The 20686-nt window shown below is 40.0% G+C and overlaps 1 protein-coding gene across 1 annotated transcript in view; it reads right to left on the bottom strand.

Annotated features, from left to right (window-relative positions):
• fam222a (family with sequence similarity 222 member A) overlaps positions 1 to 14960 on the bottom strand; it is a 143983-nt gene extending 129023 nt beyond the window's left edge. The window contains exon 1 of the mRNA XM_034170243.1: positions 14059 to 14960. The gene's annotated coding sequence lies outside the window, so the exon portion shown is untranslated. The remainder of the gene's footprint in view (positions 1 to 14058) is intronic.
• Positions 14961 to 20686: the final 5726 nt, after the last annotated feature.

The raw sequence follows: 20686 nt of genomic DNA, 5'->3' as shown, positions 1-20686 counted from the left end.
GCATTAGGCTGATTTCAAAGGGTGGCAGTGGGCTCATAATTATATATGAAATCTTTTAGAGGGAAAAAGTGATTACTTTGGATGCAAGTGTGGAAGTGGGTGGGGGCGGGCTATTGCTAAGCAACCAGTCATTATCCTCCAGAGTGGAGCGAGGTGACCGGCCATCCGTCTAACTCCGGTGGCTCGCCTGGCTCCTGTGCAAACCTCCTCCCTCTTTTCCTCCTCCACTCGTTCTCTCTGCCGTCTCCCCGTCCGAATACAAACAGAGATAAAGAACGCTGCAATCGCTCTTGACACACAAATAGGTTAACACAATAAAGCCGGCTTTGCCTGGCTCACTCGAGGGAGGAAAGCAATTCCAGCAGCAGGCAGGAGGTAATAAAACAGGGCTCGGAGTGTGCACGTGTGTGCATGCGCATGTGTGTGTGTCCATACATGTCCCCATGTCAATGTTCCTATGTTTTTTGTATGTGTGTGCAGACGGGCACACAGGAGCTCTTTGGCCTTGGGGCATAATATCCTACGGATTCTCATCCCATTCCTGGCAAAAAAATAACAATAACACAGCAGAAAATGGCGGAAATACCGGCCTCCTCCATTCAGATTAAGGAAATAGTGGCTTTATATTAACAACCCCGTTGACCTGCTCGGGCCGACACAAACAGAAGCGTGTCCCTGCGGGTCACGTGCCTGCTTTCTTACAAACGGTCTGCAGCTTGGTTAAAATTCAACACGCAAATTGAATGAGTTTTATCTGCACTGCTGCCGGGGCTGGCAATAAGTGATAAAAATCTCCAGAGTTTTATTAAATCGTGTTGCATTCACGCTGATCTCGGGGAAAATGGTGAGGTGGCTTCTGCAATTACAATCGGGACCAGACAACATTGTTTTCTCCAGTCGGTGGAAATTTCATTACCTCACAGCAACTGCCTTAGAATTGGGTAATAGCCGCTTTTTGTCACAGACACAAAACTGTCTGTGGGAGGTGTGACAGTCTGTAAGTGTTATCCATTTGCAACACTATGCATCCAGCCAGCCACAGTCAGGATGCTGGTCAGCACAACATGCACACATCCACCGTTATGGAGAAAATGGCAGTCAATAACTAATTCCTGGATTGACTTTAGCATAATAAAAAGGCATTGAACCCTGATACATCCATACGGCTGAAATATATTTCCTCAAGCTCTTAAAGGCAGATGACGCAGGTCACATGCTTCCACACCACTCATGCGTTGATATCAATAAATACTTTCTGAGAGCATGAACTGTGAAGAAACCTCAATTAAAGCATCAGGAAAAGTTTCACACAAAAGATATCCATTTGTAGGTGTCAATCAATTCCTTCACTGCTATCCACTGCTCCTTCAACCAGGTAATCAAACAGCAGAGATGTAAAGTGGCGGCTATTGTCAAAAGGGAATAAATTACCAAAGCATGAAAATATCTTATCTGTCTGATGTATTTCCTGCTTCTGCAGAAAGCTACAAAGCCCAGGGGGAGGGCAGTCAAGCAAAATGCAGGGAGATGGAGATTAGGATGATGTGCAGTTCCTTGTTCCATTAAAGTTTGATCTTCTTCAATAGCAGAGGAGAATCAGATATCTCCCATTCAAGATTAAAGTACACCAGCATAGAGGGAGAGATTAATCAGAGGCCTGCATGAGATAAAAACAGCAGCCTTGCTTCTGGCATGGAAAACAGCAGCAATAAAGAGTTCAGCTGATAATGTGAAACAAGGCGCAGCACAATAGCAAATCAAACAGCGCGTACGGGCCTTCATAAACAAATCAAAGTGTTTACAAGATGGCGATACAGTGGCTGAAGCGGTGCAACGGGGGCCGATCTGATAGCGTCCGAGGCCGTCTTTTTTCTTACCGGCTAAGGTTTAAGGGGGCACGCAAAGGGTTTTCCCATGTTGCTCACTGTCGCCAGGCTCTTGTTCCCTCTCCTCCGCCTCTCCTTGAGATCAATGGCACTGGGGTGATTTCACAGCAGCCTACACTGTCACCCAGAACAAATCAATGTGACCATGAGGAAGGCAAGAAGCGGCATTGTTTTTAAGGAGAGCAAATTCGCTGTTGGAGAGCTTGTCAGATTTGCTTTATTCTCTTTCCCCCCTCCAAGAACGCTTTAGAAGGAGCACGCCTTCTCTCACTTTTCTGGCAGGGTGATGGTGCTTAGTACAAAGCGGCTGCACCGCCAGCACGCACGCTCTCCATGCCGGTGTATCCATTAACCAGATATGAGCGTTGCAGCTCCTGCTGGCTACATTTCACCAACACAAAATGTCGACCGGCTGCCCTGATCTTTCGGAATAGAAGGCCGTGCATTAACCTTGAGAGGCCGGCAAGATGTAAGTTCAGCCTGACAGGGGTGAGAGGGAAGGAGGATGAAGGCTGATGGCCGATAACCCTGATGAAGAACTGCCTGCATCCAGCACACAGCAGATAAGGTCAAGCAAGCAAAGCAACCGATCAGGTGGACTACAGCTACAGGAAATCAAAGTAATGAGCAGAGAAAAGCTGAAATTCGAAACGCTGCAGGGGTGCATGTTCGCAATCACGCCGCAAGTGGATTTGTGTCCACTTCAAAAAGAATTTGCTTAAAATTAATGCTCCAAGACAATTACAGCTACATTTCTCCTACATTCACAGATAAGCTGCGTTTCCAATGGTTTTCAAAAAGGATTACATTCAAGAAGTAACATGTTGCAATCAAACTCAAGATGTAGTGAGATGACTTGTGTCTGCATAACATCAATGGTTTACTGCTTTTCTCTGTCGCTTTTAGGCCAAATGTCGTTTTACACTTAATCTTCTCAAAACATGGTTCTCAGGATTTTTTTTCCATTTTGCAAATTTAAAGCACATTTAAGCAAATAATTCACAGCAAATGTCCACAACTTAGATTACAGTGGTTAACAAAAAACTTTTTTTTTCCTGCATGGACTTTGAGAGCTGATTTAGGATCATTTTTAGGTGCTGAATCTAAATCTGAGCTCAGATTTCCTGTATCACATCATGTTTTTTTTTTTTGCCATCTACATGTTCCTTATTGATGGATTATGCAAAAGTTGCTCATTCACTCACGAGTTTGAAGCCACTAATCATGCACAAAAGCAGCTTCAAACGCATAGTTTTTAAACCACATTAGTGAAATGTGAACAAAGAGCCGTAATATCATTTGCGGCCCTGAAGAGGTGTGCAAGGATATATATATATATATATATATATATATATATATATATATAGCTACTTTTGTCGGAAGCCACGCCTCCCATGAGTAGACCACACATATCCACATGTCAGTGTGTGTTTGCAAAGTCATACTCTTGGGGAACTTAGACAAATGTCACAGCAGTACAGCAGTGATTGTCTGCAGTATGTGGATCTGCTGTTGGAACCCTGAACAAAACTGGGAGCAACCGAGAGGCAAACAACAAATATACAGTCCATCTGAAAAGTATTCACAGCTCTTCACTTTTTCCACATTTTGTTATCTTACAGCCTCATTCCAAGATGGAGTAAATAATTTTTTTCCCCTCAAAATTCTATTCACAACACCCCATAATGACAAAATGAGGAAAGATTTTTTTTTTTTTTTTGCAAATTTATTAAAAATAAAAATAAGAAATCATGTGTACATAAGTATTCACATCCTTTGCTCAATACTTTGCTGGCGCACTTTTGGCAGCAATGACAGCCTCAAGTCTTCTTGAATATGATGCCACAAGCTTGGTGCACCTATCTTTGGCCAGTTTTGCCCATTCCTCTTTGCAGCACCTCTCAAGCTCCATCAGGTTGGATGGGGAGCGTCAGTGCACAGCCATTTTCAGATCTCTCCAGAGATGTTCAATCAGATTCAGGTCTGGACTCTGGCTGGGCAACTCAAGGACATTCACAGGGTTGTCCTGAAGCCACTCCTTTGATATCTTGGCTGTGTGCTTCGGGTCATTGTACTGCTGAAAGATGAACCGTTGCCCCAGTCTGAGGTCAAGAGCGCTCTGGAGCAGGTTTTCATCCAGGATGTCTCTGTACATTGCTGTATTCATCTTTCCCTTAATCCTGACTAGTCTCCCATATCCTGCCGCTGAAAAACATCCCCACAGCATGATGCTGCCACCATGCTTCACTGTAGGGATGGTGCCTGTTTCCTCCAAACATGACACCTGGCATCCACGCCAAAGCGTTCCAGCTTTGTCTCATCAGACTATTTTGTTTCTCATGGTCTGAGAGTCCTTCAGGTGCCTTTTTGCAAACTCCAGGTGGGCTGCCATGTGCCTTTTACTAAGGAGTGGCTTCCGTCTGGCCATTCTACCATACAGGCCTGTTTGGTGGACTGCTGCAGAGATGGTTGTCCTTCTGAAAGAAAGGTTCTCCTCTCTCCACAAAGGAATGCTGGAGCTATGACAGAATGACCACTGGGTTCTTGGTCACCTTCCTGTCTTAGGTCCTTATCCCCTAAACGCTGAGTATAGTCTGACATTTTATCAATTTGCACCTCGAACTGTAAATCAGTTTCATTGATTGATAGAATTCAGGCCTGCGTATTCCGTCTTCTTTACTTATTAAGTGCCTGCCTGAGTTACTCCAAATTAATAATGTCACATAATGTTAATAATAATGTTAGCAGTTGAAGTTTAATTTCCTGCACTGTGTATTAATGTTTTTACAGCTCCAAACTAGAAAAACTTGGGGTGGTATGGAATAGCAGGCACGGTGCATCCGGAAAGTATTCACAGTGCTTCACTTGTTATGTTACAGTCTTATTCCAAAATGGAGTAAATTCATATTTTCCCTCAAAATTCTACACACAACACCCCATAATGACAACATGGAAAAGGGTTTTTTTTTTGTTTGCTAATTTATAACAAAAAAACTTAAGCAATCACGTGTACATAAGTATTCACAGCTTTTGCTCAATACTTTGTTGTTGCACCTTTGGCAGCAATTAGAGCCTCAAGTCTTCCTGAATATGATGCCATAAGCTTGGTGCACCTATCTGTAAGGGCTGCCTCTGGGTTTATGTTGAGAGAATCATTGTAGGAAAGGATGTATATTAACAAAAGAAATGAACACACAAAACAGGAAATATCTTGGGTTCATCCTCTGCAATGAAACAGAAGCAAAAATACGGTGCATTCGGAAAGTATTCACAGCACTACACTATTTTTTCATAGTGGATGAAATTTATTTTTTCCCCTCAAAATTCTACACACAATACTTCATAATGTGATAAAAATTGCTTTTGTTTATTTTTTTTTTTTAGTTTTTTGCAAATTTAAATGTCAGACTCAGTTTATTACAACCCAATCTCACACGTGACGGGAGCACAAAATGCGGGGTGATGTGTGGGGGGGGGGGGGGGGGGGGATTCTGCAGAGGTTATGGTTAGGGTTCAGGGAAGGGAGAGGTTTAGATTGTGGTTAGGGTTTGGGGAAGGAGTAGGGTTAGATCAGTAACACAAAAATAACGTGTCATGAAAATGTAACATTTCGTAACGGAGCATGAAAACAGCATGAGACTGGGCGCCTTGAGGCAACTTTGATGTGATATGGCGCTATATAAATTAAATAATTTAATCGAATTGGTTGTTTATTACATTTGTCAGTATGTTGCTGAAATGTGTTCTCATCTATTTCAACTGCTTGCTTCATGCATATAGAGACCAATATGAGGACTTTAGCTCCATATAATATCATCAACTAGTGTGAATACATGCAACACAAATGTTCTACTTCAGGAATTTGACCATTATTGGACTGGAAGACCATGTTTCCTATATGGTGTAAAGCAGCAAGTAATAATAATAACAATAACTATTTATGAAGCAGTTTCATAAAATTAATACAGAACATAGAAAAGCAAATTTATAACAAAATGACTTAAAGAAAAACTACTTAAAACCATAAACCTACTAAAGGAGAACACCAGAACTACAAATCACAATCCTCAGAGATTATATGTCACAGAGCAAAATATGTCTTGAGTCTAGCCATAAACAAACATTTCACTTGAACTTCACTGTCTCCCATCAACTGGCAAACTGTTCCACAAAGTTGGTGCATGACACAAAAAATCTCTACTATCCACTGTCATGTTCTTAATCTGAGGAATACACAATAACCCAACCCCCTGTGATCACAAGGCATGTGTCGGAACATAAGGCTTTACTCAGCCAAATACAAGAGTGCACAGCCACGGAGGAGTTTAACAACAGAACTCTGAACTCTACCCTTGCATCAACAGGTAAAAAATGAAGAAATTTTAATAAATAACTCAAATACTGTTTTCACTAACAGTTTGTCTATCAATTATCATGAATATTTATGATTAATGGTAAAATGTTAGAAATGGTGCTTTGTAAACCTAAGTAATACAAAAGCCAAAAATTATGAATTTTGAAACCAAATTAAAAATAATGGTTAAATATAGAGGTTTTTTTCTTTTTAACTTACAGTATTACAGTTACTAGAACTTAACGTTTTTAGGTACAAAAGCTACAGTGTTCAAACAAGACCAAAGGCAGATTCAACATAGAGGACGCGGTTTGGTCCACTGGCTGCTCTTTGCTCTACATGCACTTTAAGTTAATCAATTCTTTATTCGGATATGATCAGAGTTTTCATCAACAGGGTGCAGAGCGGATTTATCAATGTGGCTTTTGTGGAAAACCTGCACTCCAGAGCCCAGTTTTTCACAGGCTGTGCTCATGTTCATGTGTAGCCTGACTGAATAGATTACACTGACCACCTGTGCTTGCGGTCTGGGAAAGATCCAAAACTTGTAAAGATGTAAAAAATAACCACCCAGGAAAGCAGAAATGGATACCCTAAATTTAACAATCTGCATGATGGCACAGCAACATTGTGCCATTGCTTAGGGAGAGCCCTAGACTACTGATGTTGTTTAAAAATGTAAAAGTACTTTTTATCCGATTAATCAATTAAATAATCGCCAGAATACTCGATTTCAAAAATATTCAATAGCTGCAACCCTAGTCACTTTAAACCCCTAAAACCAGTTCAAGACTAGGGATGGGTATCGGGAACCGGTTCCTTTCTGTTAATGTAAAGAAATGATTCGATCCACTGACATCAATAGCCTTTTTGCTTAACGATTCCCTTATCGGTCCCTCAGAGTGGCCGTTGTTTTATAATTTATATGATAATTTCCGTACATTAATTACAGACCCTGCAGTGGGTCTGTAATCAACTGTTTGTGCAGCGTGGCTTTGCTTTAAACCTTGAACCAATGAAGCAATGCTTCAATCTGCTGCATCGTTTTATTTTGCTTTATCTTAATTTTTTCCCACTAAAACCCTAAAGAGCATATGTCTGTGAGTAATATTTACCTTTTTATGTTAAACCGACCTGTTATGGTCTTCTGAAACAGTTGATAGATGTATTTTATAACTTAAAAATGGGACCGATGCTAATGCGTTAGCATGTCTATGGCGTTTTCAATGTTAAAGTTAGCATTAAGCTGTTCGCATCTCAGCACGTTTGTGTGCATTTGTTTTCTGTATAATAATTAATGGCTCAGTGTTCATTGTCATAAAAGAGTAATTATTTAATAGCAACAACAACAAAAACAATAGCAATAATAGCTCATAATAACTAATAATGCTACAATACAATTTTAGAGAAAGACACAAAAAGAACCTAATGAAACAAAACACAACAGAAAAAATAAAACCAACTAACAATGAACATCAATAAATAACTAAATATAGAAATAAATAACTGTTTCCTGTGAACACCTAGTGACTCTTACACCTCCACTTCATCCCTGTTTTATCTAATGACAATTTGTTTCGGTCAAACCATATTTTCAATGTGTTAATTTCTTCAGTGATTTCCTCCAGAACTATCTGCCAAAACTAGAAAACTGCTGCATCCTAGAAGCAGAATACTACTGGAATGAATTTGAATAAGGAAAGTTGTTTTTTTTCCTCACCAAAATGGATGCTGCACTCACTGCAGTTTATTGTCTGGAATAGTCCCAAATTGCATTTCAGAGCTTCTACAACCCCTGGCAAAAATTCTGGAATCACCGGCCTCGGAGGATGTTCATTCAGTTGTTTAATTTTGTAGAAAAAAAGCAGATCACAAACATGACACAAAACTAAAGTCATTTCAAATGGCAACTTTCTGGTTTTAAGAAACACTATAAGAAATCAGAAAAAAAATTGTGGCAGTCAGTAACGGTTACTTTTTTAGACCAAGCAGAGGAAAAAAAAAAATGGAATCACTCAATTCTGAGGAAAAAATTATGGAATCATGAAAAACAAAAGAACGCTCCAACACATCACTAGTATTTTGTTGCACCACCTCTGGCTTTTATAACAGCTTGCAGTCTCTGAGGCATGGACTTAATGAGTGACAAACAGTACTCTTCATCAATCTGGCTCTAACTTTCTCTGATTGCTGTTGCCAGATCAGCTTTGCAGGTCGGAGCCTTGTCATGGACCATTTTCTTCAACTTCCACCAAAGATTTTCAATTGGATTAAGATCCGGACTATTTGCAGGCCATGACATTGACCCTATGTGTCTTTTTGCAAGGAATGTTTTCAGTTTTTGCTCTATGGCAAGATGCATTATCATCTTGAAAAATGATTTCATCATCCCCAAACATCCTTTTAATTGATAGGATAAGAAAAGTGTCCAAAATATCAACGTAAACTTGTGCACTTATTGATGATGTAATGACAGACATCTCCCCAGTGCCTTTACCTGACATGCAGCCCCATATCAACAATGACTGTGGAAATTTACATGTTCTCTTCAGGCAGTCATCTTTATAAATCTCATTGGAACGGCACCAAACAAAAGTTCCAGTATCATCACCTTGCCCAATGCAGATTCGAGATTCATCACTGAATATGACTTTCATCCAGTCATCCACAGTCCACGATTACTTTTCCTTAGCCCATTGTAACCTTGTTTTTTTCTGTTTAGGTGTTAATGATGGTTTTCGTTTAGCTTTTCTGTATGTAAATCCCATTTCCTTTAGGCAGTTTCTTACAGTTCGGTCACAGACGTTGACTCCAGTTTCCTCCCATTCGTTCCTCATTTGTTTTGTTGTGCATTTTCGATTTTTGAGACATATTGCTTTAAGTTTTCTGTCTTGACGCTTTGATGTCTTCCTTGGTCTACCAGTATGTTTGCCTTTAACAACCTTCCCATGTTGTTTGTATTTGGTCCAGAGTTTAGACACAGCTGACTGTGAACAACCAACATCTTTTGCAACATTGCGTGATGATTTACCCTCTTTTAAGAGTTTGATAATCCTCTCCTTTGTTTCAATTGACATCTCTCGTGTTGGAGCCATGATTCATGTCAGTCCACTTGGTGCAACAGCTCTCCAAGGTGTGATCACTCCTTTTTAGATGCAGACTAACGAGCAGATCTGATTTGATGCAGGTGTTAGTTTTGGGGATGAAAATTTACAGGGTGATTCCATAATTTATTCCTCAGAATTGAGTGAGTCCATATTTTTTTTCCCTCTGCTTGGTCTAAAAAAGTAACCGTTACTGACTGCCACAATTTTTTTTTCCTGATTTCTTATAGTGTTTCTTAAAGCCAGAAAGTTGCCATTTGAAATGACTTTAGTTTTGTGTCATGTCTGTGATCTGCTTTTTTTCTACAAAATTAAACAACTGAATGAACATCCTCCGAGGCCGATGATTCCATAATTTTTGCCAGGGGTTGTAGAATTCAAACATTTTCGTGCATGTGTTAGGGCGTAATTTTTGGGTTTCAGCTTTTTTTGTTTTTCACCACTTTCATCCCTGAATATGTCAAACGTGATTCACTTTTGTGCAAATTAAAGGCACTAACTGGGACTCCTGTCTTGTTGCGAGAAAGAAACGAGCATCGTCCTCCGTTCTGTTCACACAGCTCCAAATGCTGTGCGGCTCTCTGCCGAGTCAAGTTAGAATGATGGAGTCCCGTCGGAATTAATAACTTCAAAGCGAAACGCCGTTTAAATCAAATGACACCTCTTTACAAACGTTGTAATACAAACAAACTGCAAATCGATCAAAGCATTTTTTTTCCTCCCAATACAAGACATCCTGCGCTGACGTGCAGCAGCTGGCTGAACTCAGCTCAGAGGTACGGAGTGACATTCATGCCAAAATGTCTGAAAGGAAATGCTTTTGACAAAAACTACAGATTTTGTTTATTTTTATTTATGTCCAGAGAGCAAGGATCCAGTGACTAATTTAAAATGTTTTTGACATAGAAAACCTGTAAAGCCTACTGTTAGTACACAGAAAATTCACAAGAGGTATCGATAATGGCATCGATATCTATAAAATCTTATGAATACCCATCCCTATTCAAGACCAGTGAACATCTTGTTTGAAGCTAGTTATAAGCAGTGAAAATATGTTTAACAGCACTTTAAACATCCTAATATATGCAACAATATTATGTCTGATAGGGCAGATTAAAACCAGTTGAAGCCATTTTCATGAATAAGACATTATCTGTTATATAACATATTTGAAGATACCTAACAGCTGTGTTAGCCACTTTATTTGAAAGGACTGGTCATTTCCATGTTTTAGTCCATTATAGATACAATCAACGACCACATTATTAGTGGTCAGTTCTATGGTAATGGAATTACAGTGACAGCAAAATCTGGTTATATCTTAGCTCACCATTAAACATTTTCTCTGATTGTAATCCCCTTACCATAGAATTGCTCTACTAACCATAAAACTAAATTACAACAATTGTTACAACAACAGTTACAACAATTATCCAACATAAATTCATTATCAGTTCATTGAATCCATGTGGGACTGTTTTCCTTCTGTGTTCAACTTCCCATGATGATGATTAAAATGCATCTGAATTTGTGAGCTGTTACTAAGGGAGGAGATGAGGAACATCCATTACAACACTACAGCCACATGGCACATTTCTCCAGGCGTGATCCAATGCACAGGTGCCTCAGTGCTGAGGACCACAACAAGTGGATGAGGCCACAGGGATGCACACACACCAGACAGGGTTATTTTCAACTAAATCAAATTTCAAATCAAATCAATTAATTTATATAGCGCCAATTCATGATAAAATCGCTTCAAGGCGGTACACACAACAGAACACGAAAAACACAATAAAAAGAATTAAAAGATTAAAACATGATAAAAAGGCAACCTATAATAAAGTACAAATAATAAAAATATAATATACATAATAACATACCTAAAATGCTAATGGTAAAACTGGGAAAACAGGTGGGTCTTAAGTCTTAAAAGATTTAAAAGTCTCTGCAGTGTCTGACTGTCCTATGTGCCCTGGGAAAGCATTCCACAGGGGAAGGGGCACAATAAGAAAAAGCCCTGTGACCGGCAGACTTTTTATTTACCCTACGAATGCAGGGCAGGAGCTGGCACGTAAATATTAAATCAATTAAATGTTACATTTACTTAATCTACTTACGTCAACCAGTAACATAAAACCTAACTGTTTAAATGGGAAACATAATATGTAATCAACTGTAACAATTTGCTTTTCCCATTTAAATAACAAGTTTTGTGAAATCAATTGATGTCACTAGACTAGGTAAATACAACTCCTGGCAAAAATTATGGAATCACCGGCCTCAGAGGATGTTCATTCAGTTGTTTAATTTTGTAGAAAAAAAGCAGATCACAGACATAACACAAAACTAAAGTCATTTCAAATGGCAACTTTCTGGCTTTAAGAAACACTATAAGAAATCAAGAAAAAAAAGATTGTGGCAGTCAGTAACGGTTACTTTTTTAGACCAAGCAGAGGAAAAAAATATGGAATCACTCAATTCTGAGGAAAAAATTATGGAATCACCCTGTAAATTTTCATCCCCCAAATTAACACCTGCATCAAATCAGATCTGCTCGTTGACACTGACCCTATGCCATGACATTGACCCTATGTGTCTTTTTGCAAGGAATGTTTTTGCAGTTTTTGCTCTATGGCAAGATGCATTATCATCTTGAAAAATGATTTCATCATCCCCAAACATCCTTTCAATTGTCCAAAATATCAACATAAACTTGTGTATTTATTGATTATGTAATGACAGCCATCTCCCCAGTGCCTTTACCTGACATGTAGCCCCATATCATCAATGACTGTGGAAATTTACATGTTCTCTTCAGGCAGTCATCTTTATAAATCTCATTGGAAAGGCACCAAACAAAAGTTCCAGCATCATCACCTTGCCCAATGCAGATTCGAGATTCATCACTGAATATGACTTTCATCCAGTCATCCACAGTCCACGACTGCTTTTCCTTAGCCCATTGTAACCTTGTTTTTTTCTGTTTAGGTGTTAATGATGCCTCTCGTTTAGCTTTTCTGTATGTAAATCCCATTTCCTTTAGGCGGTTTCTTACAGTTCGGTCACAGATGTTGACTCCAGTTTCCTCCCATTCGTTCCTCATTTGTTTTGTTGTACATTTTTCGATTTTTGAGACATATTGCTTTAAGTTTTCTGTCTTGACGCTTTGATGTCTTCCTTGGTCTACCAGTATGTTTGCCTTTAACAACCTTCCCATGTTGTTTGTATTTGGTCCAGAGTTTAGACACAGCTGACTGTGAACAACCAACATCTTTTGCAACATTGCGTGATGATTTACACTCTTAAATATATGATTTACATATATATATATATATATATATATATATAAAAAATGATCAGGATATGGATCCTAAAAAGGTTTCAGATCTCAAGTTGATTTAATAACACGCTATTAGAAAAAAGCAGGAAAGGTATTTTCTACTTCACTGTTCCGGTGGGAAAAAAAAAATAGTTGTCAGTGCAACAAAATGGTTGGAGTGGCCCTTTAACACAAAACACAATATACAAATTGAGAATAGGGTCTTTTTTCGTTTCGACAAACAAATGGTGACTCTGTGATGGCAGTAGTTTGGATGACTTTTATGTCAGTACACTACATGAAAGTAAAGCTGTGAAACCAGAGCTGCAAACTCCAGAAGTAATTCAGTGACCTACATATTAAATCCTTTCTGCCATTCATCCCCCTGCCTCGTCCAAACATCACGTTGAGTTAAGGCGAGCATTATGCTGGGAAGACTATTTGTTTAGGTGAGGAGCAGCCGCAGAGCTAATATGAGCACAATTTGCTCAGCAGGTCATAGGCGCAGAGTGGAGGAAGTAAATGAGGCAGTTCTGCCCCCTCGGGTGCAGCCCCTGCCTCATACATCAGCGGATGTTTTATTCAATACAGCCACGGAGGCTCTGTGGCAGGTGCCCTGACTGTGGGGGCGCCTGCCCTGCTGTAGGGGCCCACATTACATACAGAGAGAGAGAGATGGTGGGGAGCGAGAGAGGGAAGATGGATTTTGAGGATCCTTGTAAGTCTAATGATAAAACATACTGTGTGCAGCTTTTTCATTGCGCAGTCAGCACAATGCGCAGGCTTATTTATGCGCAGCCTGAACCATGGCGCTAAATATTGCAGAGCAACATCAGCAACCCACAATGGTCAAAGTTCGCCAACACATACAACTGTCATTTCCACTGAAGGCCTTTTTTTTGTTTGTTTGTTTGTTTCATGCACAAAATCCCGTCACATTACGCACACTCGCTGTGCAAACAGCCTGCACATCATCACCACTCCGGGGTGAAACATCAGACGGCAGACAAACTCGCCACACAGCGCGCACGGTGACGCACGGGGGCGTACAATACCGCACATTTCGCTCTGAGTCGCAACAACTCCAGCACCACGCACACAGCGCGACAATGCCTTAACTGCCCCTCATACTTGAAAAGCGGCTCCTCCATCAAAGCGATTGGAGGGGCCGCTCTCAAACAACAAGACATTCTTTAACAAGAAAAAAAAAAAAAAAGTGTGGCTCACGGCTGGAACCAAAAGCATCGTTACATGAGCGCACAGTCATCTGTTCGTCTGTCACCTGAAAATGATTCTGTGGTGATCTGGCAACAAATGTGTTAACAACTGCAGAATGTTCAGAATGTTAAAGGTGTTTAAATAATAATAATAATAATAAATCAAGATATTTACCATAAATTGACTAGAACTCCATGCAGATTCGCTGAGCAGTCTGCCTCCTTTTGCTGCGCTCCAAATTAGAAAGAGTTCATTCCGCTCTCCAAAAAGCAATCCAGCTTCAAATCTTGATTGAGTTTTATCCTTAATTCTCTTCTGATTGCGTGAAAACACGCCGGTACAACCCACAGAACGAGATTCCACAGGGTAACTTCGGGCGTGCAAAGTTAATAAGCTTTGCGTTTCTTCGCCGCTCGACAGCCAGTGTGTGCGCGCGCGCGCGTGTGTGTGCGTATGAGTGTGTGTGTCGAGGGCAAAAGCGCAAATCGGCGATTTAAAGAAGCGTCTTCGGATGGATTGCGCACGGACGCGCGCCCTTCGGGGTTTTAACCTTTGAGCCTCCGGGACAAAGTAAAAGCTTGTGGCTGTTCCTCTTTCCGTTTGTAGATATCTCCAAATAACGGAGGTGTTAATCGGGAGGCTGGATGTTGCGCAGTATTCCAAAATCCACCACTGTTACGCACGGGATCAAATGATCCGTCTGCTCACAGGAAACGACATTTGATGAAAAGTATCATAGAAATGTTGCTTTTTAAAAACTATATAACTGAGGCAACACTGCGTGAAGATACCCTGAAGGAACAAGGCCTGAAAGATCCGAAACTGATGCGATTTAAAATCCCGGTGATCAGGCTCCGCTCCGTCCGTCACTTTCTCCGATGGTGACGGCAGCTTCTCTTTAAGGTCTCTCCTCTCCAGAATCGGACCCGGATTTCCAGCGGAGGAACCTCTAGCACACGCTCCGAAACGCTTTCTTTGGTGCTCGAAACAAACGTGTCGCGGTAAAGTCGGAATGAAGAGCCAACTGCTTCAGGCAGCTCCGGGACGCGGTCCTACCCTGGTGCCGAGCTGCCGAGACTGACAATAAAACCCGGAACGCTGCAGACAGTCAGGCTGCGCGCCCCGCCCACCGACCAATCAGCGCGCTCAGGGGACGGAAACCTTCCCACCGGTTGGCCAATCATCGCTAATTGAAGGCTGTCACCATAGAGATGCGCGGCGTCCGAGCGTCTGAAACCACGTTGTTTATGAGCTGAAAAAGAAAAGAAAATGATTGAGATCTGTGATCGCTCTGAAGATTTTTGTCATTTTTTTCTCTTAAACGAATGAGGAGAGACGTTTTTTGCTGAAGGGCCCTTGAGCACAAAACGTAATCGTTCAAAGCTTCAAGAACGCTAACTCACATTCCATAATTCTAATGTGGTCTGGAGACCACATTTTCACTTTCGCGGTCTCATCTCGAAATTGAAAGCAAATTCTACTTGATCTTGACAATAAACATACATATTAAATAAATGTTATAATAAATTAATACGTTAAGTCACTTTGTGTTGACTGGTGCTATGTTTGATAGGAGATCCCATAATGCAACACTCTTGAATCCGTTGAGTACCAAGAACAACCTGCTGTTGTTAAATTTGTTTTCCTCAATCATAAAAAGTGCAATTGCAGCACGAATTTCAAAATGAAACTCAGCGCAGAATGTAAGTCAGACTTATATTTTTTAGGTTTCGGTCTCTTCTCCAAAAACAGTCAAATTCAAATTCAAATTTCAGTCTTCAATTGGTCTCAAGCACTCCAAAATCTCAAACTCTTAGTGTCAACACAGACTAGATATACAGGGTTCCTACACACTTTCCATTTAAAAATTCCAGACTTTTTCCATCCTTAAATTTTCAGACTTTGTAGATTTTACCATACAATAACTACTTATTTATTTAAAGAAAGTGGCTATCCGCACGGCCACCGTGTTCATAATTCTCATTTGGCCATTCGCACGGCAAAACTCTGGTGACTACTTGTATAAACAAACATACTGCATTAAATGACAGTTATGGAAATGGCCGCCGTTCGAATAGGGTCGGCCTTTTGCCACCAGAGTCTTGCCGTGCGAATACTTAAATGAAAGTTATGGATAAGGCCGAATAAAAAAAAAAAATCATTAAAATCAAAAAATATTAAAGGAGTTAAGACATCTTGAATGCAGTATATTTGTTTATACAAGTAGTTCCAAGTTTTGCCACCAGTCTTGCCGTGCGATTAGTGAAATGTGGACACAGCCGAATAAAAAAAAAAAAAAAAATCATCAAAATCGAAAAATATTAAAGGAATTATGACATCTTCAATGCAGTTGTTTATACAAGTAGTTCCAAGTTTTGCCACCAGAGTCTTGCTTGCCATGCGAATAGCCAAATGAGAGTTATGGGCACGGCCGCTGTGCGAATAGCCACGGCCTTATTTAAATAAAGTATTTAAAAATCCAACTGTAAACATGTACTGTATGACACACTGTGGCAAATTACCGTATAATATGCAAAGTTATGGCATATTGTGAAAACACATATTTAGTAGAGTCTAAAAAAATTTGTGTCAACACCCCTGGGTAAGTAGGCCAATCTACACTGACAAATCAATGAAAGAGTGTTTTCACGTGACCTCACAAACCCGGAAGTCGGCCATCTTGGAGATATTGATTTTTCCACTCCACTATCCCTTTTCTTTATTGACCTGTATTCTTAGTGTTCCAACACTTCATGGTCAATTACTGTCACATCATTGGCTGCTACAATACGTTAGACAGAGAGATGGACCTGCATTACTATAGACTGTTGAAAGTGATTAGAAATCAGGGTGCATCTTGTGAAAAACTCAGCAAAGAAATGAGATATCAATATAACTGCAACAAAATTTCAATGGGAAAAGTCTAGACATCATCCGTGTATGCTCTGCACATTTCATATAAAGTTAAATTAATGTGTGAAAGGAAAGAAGAGAGAGAGAGAGAGAGAGAGAGAGAGAGAGAGAGAGAGAGAGGCAAAAATTTTATGTATTTGATAGAAATAAAATTGTCAAATACATTATTTGATTTTAAATTAATGTAAAAAATGAGCAGTAAAGTAAGGAAAACAAAAAAGACTAGATAAATGGACTGCATTTATATAGAGCTTTTCCATCTGCATCAGACGCTCAAAGCGCTTTACAAATAATGCTTCACATTCACCCCGATGTGAGGGTGCTGCCATACAAGGTGCTCACTACACACTGGGAGCAATAAGGGATTAAAGAACTTGCCCAAGGACCTTTAGTGATTTTCTAGTCAGGCTGGGCTTTGAACCAGGGATCTTCTGGTCTCAAACCCAATGCCTTAACCACTAGACCATCACCTCAACACTAGAGTGTTGCCCGTGGGGATCCACAGGCTCTAGATTGGGTAGTGTTTATGAAATAGGTAGCTGACATTTTTCAAGGGTGGAAAAAAATTGTGCAAAGTTTGTATAATGAGTTAGAATGGCGTGTGTGTCCAGAATGTTTTCAGAACCTTAGACGTTAGACTTCAACTGTTTTTAGAAGAACAACTCACCTCTTTTATTTCCAATGCAATTTTTTAATGTTAATTTACTGTCTTATTGTATTTATAAATAGTTTATGTTCTTGTTATCATACACACACTATTATTATTATCATGATTATTATTAGTATGTATATGTCGCAGATATGAACAAGCGAAGCTCTTCAGCATCTCACCATGTCATTTAGGTCCTTCAGACTTTTTTGAGCAAATGCTTCAGGGGAGCATTAGCATGACTAAAACTTTTCAACCCCCCCCCCAACTCCCCACCTTTTTAAGCATTTTTCTTTTTTTGCCTTTCAGCTTCGGGGGGGGGGGGGGGCAGACCCCTACAGACCCCCTAATTACAACCCTCTTAACCCCCTACATTGATTTGGACTCACATAACATATAAGTATGTATGTCATGTGCGTCCAAATCAATAGTTTTTTTTTTCTTGACCCCTGAGGGTGAATCATATGAAGTAAGTAATCAAGGGCAATTTAGCAAATCGTCAACCTGGTAGTTCAGCGCTTAGGAATACTGACTCATAGCAAGAAGGTTCTGTGTTCAAATCTGAATGGTCCTTTTTGTGTGAGTTCATCAGAAGACAGTTTTCAGATGTTAACCAATAAATTATATTTTTGTACTAACGTCTTGTTGTAACAACAACCATTAGCGTACAGACTGCTCACCGTACCACTGTGAGTGTGCCCAGTAGCTCCTGTGTCATGGGGCTACATTCAGCATTGCTTGTAATTGTCAGTAACCTGTTGTATAATCATGTATAATACTATAAAACACAACTTTAGACTGCTGTTATGGACAATCGGTCCCGTTTACCTCATTGTTGGAATGGCCAGCCTTAAAGCAGTACACCACCAATTTTCAACATGGGCGCTATTTCTTAGATGTTTTTCAGTTTATCATTTCACTTGGGATAAAAATGATTTGAATCACTGAAGTACTAATTTAGAAAGCAAACACTATCACAGGCTAAAGACCTATATAATGTATTTGTATGGGACAACTTTAAAACATAGTAAACGCCTTCTTGTCACCACTGAACAGGCAAAAATGTAATTAGATGTGTATGGTATGGAGACGGTACAGAGGTCAAGGTATACATGTTTACCTCACTAAATCTAAAGAAACCTTTTGAAATTAATGGTTTAGCCTCATGACCATTCTGCAACATGACTCCTTCTTCCGCTTACAACAGGAATGAGATAAGATACACATTTGCACATTCATGACATATTCTGTCACTACACCATTAAATAATCATGCCCACCACAGCACAAAACCTCCATAGCCAACAGTTATTCCAATGAAGGGTCACGGGGAGCTGGAGCCTATCCCAGCAGTCAGCGGGGTACACTCTGGACGCAGGCCTATCACAGGGCCACATGTTGACAAACACTTTCACACCTACGGTTAATTTAAAGTTTCCAATTCTCATAATCTGCATGTCTTTAGAAGTGGGAGGGAGCCAGAGCACTCGGAGGGAGCACACACAAACGCATGGAAAACATGCAAACTGCACACAGAAAGGACCAGTCGGGAAGCAAATCCACAACTTTCTTGCTGGGAGGCACCAGTGCTAAAAACAACAACAGCGTGCCATCGCAATTTATTTATTTATTGGTTGGGTTATATATTAAATATGATGAAGTGTATAATAGTAATAGTCAATTTTGATAGGATTTAAGCTAGGGTGACCATATTTTGAGTACTAAAAACCAGGACACTTGGCCCAACAATGAAATACTCAAATGATACTCAGTTGGCAATGGGTACCTATCAGTAGAACCGGAATGGTTGGCAGAATCGGAATGATAATACAACTGACAGAATGATTGACAGAACAGCACCTTACTATGCCCCCTACTCTCAAGATATTGATGACCAATCTCAAGATAATGTAAGAAAATCTTATCATACAAAGCAAAAAGTCCCCCCATCATTCAAAGCACAAACCTATCGCTTTTCTGTCCCAATTAGCACTTATCGCCGGAATAGCAGATCACCATATTGGAAAATTTAACCTCACTAACACTAGATGGCACCACACAAGCTCCCATTCTGCCATTCCGTTGCTGTTCTGCAAGAGTTTGGGCCTTCTAATGCCGACCTATAACTTTATATAGTGGCTAAATAACTTGATTATTTTAATTGTGAGACCTGATCATCTCATCAATACTCGTTTGGGGTGTAATATAAGCAAAAACGACCCACTCCACCAATTACCAGTTGTTCCAGTTTCATTCCACCTATAGTTCATCGATTAGTAGCTCCCCAAATGCCGGTCAATTTAATGGCCCAATGAAAAACAATGAAAACCAGAACATTGTCATCAATTTCTAAAAAAAACCAGGGCGGCCAGGACAGGACGTGAAAACAGGACATGTCCTGGGAAAACAGGATGTTTGGTCACCCTAATTTAAGTGATATTCAAATGTTTGACTTTTAGGCATATCTGTGACTGTCTACTGACACCAATCCTGCTCGTATGAGTCACAGGAAACCTTGCAAAACCCTTATTTTTGTAAAATGTCATTACAACAGTGGGGAGGAAATGGACGGTTTATAGTGACAGAGGCCCTTAGCGTGCTTTTCACTCTTTTCTTACCAACTGTGTCCCGAGACACACAAAGAAAGTACAAGCAATCACACATCATGGACTCTCATAATAAGCTGACGCTAGGAAGTGGGTGATGCAGCACTCAGCTTATGCCAGTGCTGATAAGAGCCTGAAAGTATTACCTCGGTCTGGCAGCCCGCTCCAAGAAATCCATCCTGAGCCAGGTCATCAATTCTGCCCTATCTGATTGCTCACCAATCCCTGCTAGCTCCATGTCGCTGTCCTGGCTTCTGCCTTTGAAATTCTCTCTATGACTTGCACTTTCATGCTCACAGAAGCAGCGCTCAAGAAAACAGGCATATATGGTCTCCATACAGGCTTTGATTTAGTGTGAAAACTACATGAGAGAACTTATAAAACAGCAATGAAACGGTGTACATTTCCTGAAAAAAAAAAAAAAAAACAAGAACCTGAACAAAAGCATGCAGATTGTGCAAAATTCATTTGCATTTAAAATAATGTAACATGTGATTAGGTTATGTTATGAGGGTTTATGCAACATTTTTTAAATTAAATTTAGCCCTGAGACAGTTTGTTTTGTGCTGCTGTGTGATATGTCAGCATTAGCAATCAGATGTCTCATTTATCAACTGTTTGTATGCAAATATTTT

Source organism: Thalassophryne amazonica, chromosome 5, assembly GCF_902500255.1.
Source record: "Thalassophryne amazonica chromosome 5, fThaAma1.1, whole genome shotgun sequence".
NCBI classification, from domain to species: domain Eukaryota; kingdom Metazoa; phylum Chordata; class Actinopteri; order Batrachoidiformes; family Batrachoididae; genus Thalassophryne; species Thalassophryne amazonica.
Note: the sequence above shows the minus strand (reverse complement) of the source record. Positions and strands in the feature narration are given on the sequence as shown.